The sequence below is a fragment of the Pteropus alecto genome, unplaced genomic scaffold (genome assembly GCF_000325575.1).
Source record: "Pteropus alecto unplaced genomic scaffold, ASM32557v1 scaffold12, whole genome shotgun sequence".
Classification (NCBI taxonomy): domain Eukaryota; kingdom Metazoa; phylum Chordata; class Mammalia; order Chiroptera; family Pteropodidae; genus Pteropus; species Pteropus alecto.
Window position 1 is genome coordinate 11,904,727 of NW_006432669.1, and position 6,419 is coordinate 11,911,145.

A 6,419-nucleotide genomic window follows, 5' to 3' on the forward strand; every position below is an offset into this window, starting at 1 on the left:
AGTATAGCATAGGAGGAATTCTTTCAAAACTTAAGTAAAACATGCCAGTTCTGCACTCTAAAACTTCCAATGCCTTTCCTATTCACTCAGATAAAAACCAGTCATTAATTTGTTTGAGTGTGTAGTACTTGGTTAAATATTACACTTATACAACCTGATCCCATAATAATTAATCAACCTCATCTCCTACACCTCTCCCTCTTGCCCATCAAATTCTTGCAACTGTGCTTTGCTTGCTTTCTTCAAATGCTTTAGGCATCTTGTAGCATCTAACAGCATCTTTACACTTGCTGTTATCTCTGCTTGAATGTTTCTCCCTTATATATCACTTGACATATTCCCTCACCTTTTTCAGGTCCCTGCTCAGATATCATCTTTTCAATGAGGTTTCTCCGATTATTTTGTTTTCCACATGACATAGACTATCTTTTTTTTTTTTTCCATTGCAGTTTTCACCACCGGATATTCTATCAATTTATTGCATCTCTTTCCCACAAGAAAATAAATCTCCATGCAGGTAAGGACATTGTTTTGTTTCCTGTGGGCTCTCCAGAGACTAGAACAGTGCCTGAAACATTACAGGTACCAAATAAAATATATATTATGCAAAAAAAGAATGAATTTGGAAGATTTGCATGCCAGAATCTTCAGGTCTTTAAGGTCTGCAGCTAGATGTAAGAATTAATGTGAGTTTGGATGTCAACCATGCCATGTGCCCCTAGGTGGTCTGTAGTATCTATGATCTTATATGATAAGATGAGTTGCACTTTTTTTTCCTCAGTGTAGTAGAATTTTGAAAACTTGGTTTTCTGGAAATATTTGTATGGCAAATCGTAATTATTCTAAAAAGATATTCTTGGTAACAGGAGAGGAACAAGATCAATGTAAAGTAAAGAGGATCAACTCTGCAGTCCACTTTCAGGATAGTTAATTATACCATGAGTTAATTATACCATGAGTTAATTAGATCCATCTTAAATAAAGGGAAGTCTTGTTAAGCCAAGTTATAAAAGCATTGGGTTGGGTTTGTTTTTGACAACATGGAAGCAATGATTGAATTCCTGTAGCCCTTTTAGAATGTATTAAAGCTTGGATCTGGTAAAATGCTTTATAGATATTTATAAGTCAGATAGGCACATGCAGTGGAAAGAATATGAGCTTTGCAATTAGATTTGGATCCCAATCTTAGCAACACTACTTCCTGTTTATCACTGAACAATGAATTTGAACTTTCTGCATGTCACTTTTCTCATCTGTATCGTAGGGAAACTGCCACAATGGTAATGTGAAGGCCAAAAGTGAATGTATGCAAAAGCACTTAGTATGGTACTAGACATATAGTATCTAATGATAATAGTTAATATTTAGTGAGGGCTTATGTCTGTATGTTTACTTGTTTATTTCTCTTATCGACCCATTCCACAGGTAAGGAAACTGAGGTATAGTTAAGTAATTTACTCAAGTTCACAGAGGTAATAAGTGTTAGTGTTGAGTTTCCTGAATCCGGAGCCTATATCCTTAACTATTATACAATAATGCTTCTTGCTCAGAATAAATGCTAGCTTCCTTGACTTCTCTCTCTTCCTCCACCTGAAAACTATTAAATTAATAGAAGCAGATTAAGTACTATGTTGTTTCCCCTTAATATTGTTGTAGATGTCTGGCATAGTGCTTGTCTGTTAACTAACATGCCAATAAACTAAGGAGAGAACATAAGAAGGTGGTCAGGGTGAGGTCAGGAGAGAGGCAGGAGCCACAGTTCTCCTTTGTCTTTTGTTGTGAGCACAGGGTCTAGGATCTAAATTTCCTTTCTGATAGTCACTAGCCTAAAACATATATAGTTTGGCTAACTTGAAATCTTGGCATATTTTTAAACAGTAAAGAAATAGCTTCCTTTCATTGAAAGGATTTGGATGAAGAGAGCTTAACTGTCTGCCCTCCGATAATATCATGTATCATTTAGTGGAAATATGGAATGGTTAATTTTTAATTAGTCCCCATTGTTTAGCGAGCTGTTAAGTAGAATGGTTAGTGGTTAATGCTACTTGTTCTTTCCTGCGCCTTTAGTAGCTTTCCTTTCAAATTAACTCTCAGACTTGTTGGAAATATTAGATCTAATGTTTTTATTTTACCATTTTCATTACCAGAGCATATTTTCTAATTTCTTTCACAATTATTGTTTTCATTTTCGAATGTTTTGAGTCAGTTTAATAAAAACCTAAGCTAGATTGCACTTGTATATGGGCTGTGGCATTTTAACTAGATGGGGCAATGAGTTGATTTTCAGTAAAATGTTAGGCCTTTTATAGAGCCTGCAATGTTCGGTTACCTTAGTCCTCTGGAGAGATTAGATTTTCCCAACAGATAACATTTGTGCTTGGCATTGGGGAAGTGAATGCATTTGGAAATGAATTTCTTTTTATGCTTATTGCCCAGTTATTTCTTTATTGTCTTACAGGCTCGGATCTGATTTTACTGATATTATATAAGTTCCTCTAAGGGCAGAATAAACAATAAAAATTTTATTTACTTGGTTATTACTCAGATGACCAGAGCTTAGAAGACTTAAATTAGGATAAAGACAGATTTCAAAATATGGATTCTGTTAAGTCATTACTATCCACAATTAAGTGTTCTGGGGTTTCTGATAGTTTGGTTTTAGAATACAAGCCTTCCACATGAAAAGGCAAGAAGAAATGAAGACCCTCCAATTATGTTTCAATTCATTCAACTAATATCACTGTGAATAAAATAGACAAGAGATAATGAAAAACAAAACAAAATAAAACAAAACACCCAAACCAGCTATTGCGAGCTAAGAATTGCTACTAATTCCTGCTCTTGAGTCCTAAGTAGAAAATGGCATTAATATTGTTCATTAAGTACATGTCTATATGTTTTCATTGTGTTTAGAAAATCTTGGATTGCCAAAACCTATTTCCCATAGAACCATAAGGACAAGCTAATGAACTGGCTTGGTAATGGATGGAAGAAAAAAAAATGAGTACAGAGATTCTAGGGGCTGCTAAGACGCTGATGATTATTATCAGATGCAAGAAAGCCATCTTTCCTCCATTTCTTTAGGTAATGAGTGGAAGTCATGAGTGGGTACAATGAAGACAGAAACAGATGGAACAAGTAGATAAGTAGCCATTTACAAATATTTTCCATTTACAAATTAGCTGGACATGAAAAATGCATGATATGACTTATTAAATAAAGACATAGTGTCTTTCATGGGAAACAGATAAAATAATGCTAAATATGAATTAAAACTATGAGATGCATATTAATTTATTAATTTTTTATCAAATACATGAATAGAAATAGAAGTTAAACTAGTTTTGGACACTGAATTAATAACAACATATAGCTATTAAAAAAAAGAGACAGTTGATATCATGAAAAGGGTATTAGATTTAAAGTCTGTTTATTTGTGACCAGCCCAAATTCTTTCTCTTATTATCTCTGTTATCTTTGAAGAAGTTCCTAAACATACCTGAGTCTATATTTCCTCATATTAAAAATGTGGCTATAATAATACACACATCATCATCATCAGCATCATACTTATCTTATAGTGCTATTTAGCTATATATTAGATAAATTAATATAGAAGAAAACTCTTATATTAATGATCTTTAATAAATATCATTTCTCTTCTTTCTTCTTTTCACTTTTTATAATGCATAGCATTAGATTCATTCTGTAATGAAAATGGTATATCGATAAAGCTAGAATCTCAAACATGTTCTTGCCTACACTATAATTAGAAATTACATCTGAGGAAAAAAGCAATGAATTATGATGAATCATCTTGGTGCTATCATTGGTTTTAGTGTAATTGTTCGTTAAGCCTTTAAAATTATTAGACTTTGTTAATTAAAAAGCCTTTCCTGAAGTGCAATGAGGATGCTTACTCATGTCAATGATTTACAATGAGATCCTTTCTATTACAGATGTTACAGCTTCATTTGCGTAGTTGGGATAGTTAGCTGCCATATACATCATGTGCTCACTGTATCATGAAGTGGCTCCAACACATCACTGTAGATTAAAATGTGCTTTTGGAATCAGTATTAGGACCGGTAAAGAGAACAATGTTGGGCTATTTTTGTGTTAATTCTTGGCCACAAGCAAGATTAGTGTTGGAAGAGAAGAACACAGGTATCAAAATTACACATTTTTGATTTTACTTATTGGGCACATTATGATATCTTATTGCCCAGAGAGAGAAGAGAGGGTGATTAAGAGAGTCAATCTCTAGTTAAGGCAAATGCTGTGCTAAGAAAATGTTAGATAATTTTCTATGTTTTGGTGTAAAAACCATAACAGTTGATCTCCTAGCAATTTATCTGATTTTATCATTCAATGATGCTTTTAAGGGACTTCACACCCTCATTTATAATTTTTAATGAAAACTGCCATGGTAAATGGAGCAGTACATAGACCTACTATTGAGAACTTCTTATCTATCAAGGGCTATGAATCACAGAGTGGGGAAAGAAATCAAACTGGGGTCAAAAAAATTGAAAGCCATATATTTTGTTTTATATAGGAAAAATACAAAGGACGAAAATGCTTTTTTTAAAATTAACTTTATTGGGGTAACATTGGTTAATACAATCATAGCAGGTGTACATTATCATTTGACATCTGTATATTCTATTGTGTGTTCACCACCCAAAGTCCAGTTTCCTTCAGCTACCATATATTTGATCCTCTTTACCCACTTCACCCGCCCCCTACCCCCTATATTTGACCCCCTTTACCCTATCTATTTCCCCCCTCTTCCCCCACCCCACTAGTAACCACTGCTCTATAGCCCTCTGGTAACCACTAGACTATAGTCCATGTCCATGAGTCTCTGTTTGTTTGTCCTGCTCATTTGTTGCTTTTAGCTTTATATCCCACATATATGTGATATCATTTGATTTTCAGCTTTTTCTGTCTGGCTTATTTCACTTAGCATAATTATCTTGAGTTCTATCTATGTTGTCACAAATGGCAGTGTTTCATCTCTTCTTATGTCTGGGTAATATTCCATTGTATATATGTACCATAGCTTCTTTAGCCAATCACTATCATAGAGCACTTCTGTTACTTCCATGTCCTGACCACTGTGAATAGTGCTGCTATGAACATCAGTGTGCAAATATCTTTTTGGATATGGGTTTTCAGGTCTTTAGGGTAAATACCCAGTAGAGAGATTGCTGGATCATATGGTAGATCAATTCTTAGTTTTTTGAGAAACCTCCATCCTGTTTTCCATAGTGGCTGTACCAATTTGCAGTCCCACCAGCAGTGTATGAGGATTCCTTTTTCTCCACCTCCTCTCCAACATTTGTTATTGCTTGTCCCATTGGTTATAGACATTCTAACAGGTGTGAGATGGTATTTCATTGTGGTTTTGATTTGCAGTTCCCGAATAGCTAGTGATGTTGACTATCTTTCCATATATTTGTTGGTCTCTAAGGAGAAGTGTCTGTTCAGATCCTCTGTTCATTTTTTTGATTGGATCATTTGTTTTTTTGTTGTTGTTGAGTTGTATGAATTCTTTGTATATTTTGGATATTAGGACCTTATCGGAGGTGTTGCTTTCAAATTATTTTCCCATTCGGATGGTTGTTTCTTTACCTTGTTGAAGGTTTCTTTTGCTGAGCAGAAGCTTTTTAGTTTGATGTAGTCCCATTCATTTATTTTTGTTTTTACTTCCCTTGCTTTTGAGGTCAAATTCATAAAATTCTCTTTAAGACCAAGGTCCTTAAGTTTCATTCCTATGCTTTCTTCTATGCATTTTACTATTTCAGGTCTTATATTCAGGTCCTTAATCCATTTTGAGTTAACTTTGGCGTGTGGTGATAGAAAACAGTTTAGTTTCATTCTTTTGTGGGTAGCTTTCCAGTTTTCCCAGTACCATTTATTGAAGAGGCTCTCCTTTCTCCACTGTATGTTTTTGGCTTTTTAGTTGAAAATTATTTGCCCATATAAATATAGGTTTATTTCTGAACTCTCAATTCTGTTCCACTTGTCTGTGTGTTTCTTTTTCTGCCAATACCATGCTGTTTTGATTACTGTCACTTTGTAGTATAATTTGTCATGCAGAGTGATGCCTCCAGCCTTGTTCTTTTTTCTCAGGATGGCTTTGGCAATTCGGAGTCTTTTGTGCTTCCATACAAATCTGATGATTTCTTGTTCTATTTCTTTAAAAAATGGGATTTTGATGGGGATTGCATTAAATCTGTATAATATTTAGGTAATATTAATAAAGAATTAACTTTGTTAATTCTTCTAAGAACACAGAATATCTTTTTGTTTCTTTGTATCTTCTTCGATTTCTTTTAATAGGGTCTTGTAGTTTTCATTATATAGGTCCTTCACATGTTTTGTTAAATTTATTCCTAGGTATTTTATTCTTT

At 34.0% G+C, this 6,419-nt stretch overlaps 1 long non-coding RNA gene across 1 annotated transcript in view; it reads left to right on the forward strand.

The window, feature by feature from the left end:
• Window positions 1–267: 267 nt before the first annotated feature.
• The window catches only part of LOC107195363, a 13,247-nt gene continuing 7,095 nt past the window's right edge, over window positions 268–6,419 (forward strand). The window contains exons 1-2 of the long non-coding RNA XR_001516495.2: window positions 268–355; window positions 450–517. This is a non-coding gene — a long non-coding RNA (uncharacterized LOC107195363). The remainder of the gene's footprint in view (window positions 356–449; window positions 518–6,419) is intronic.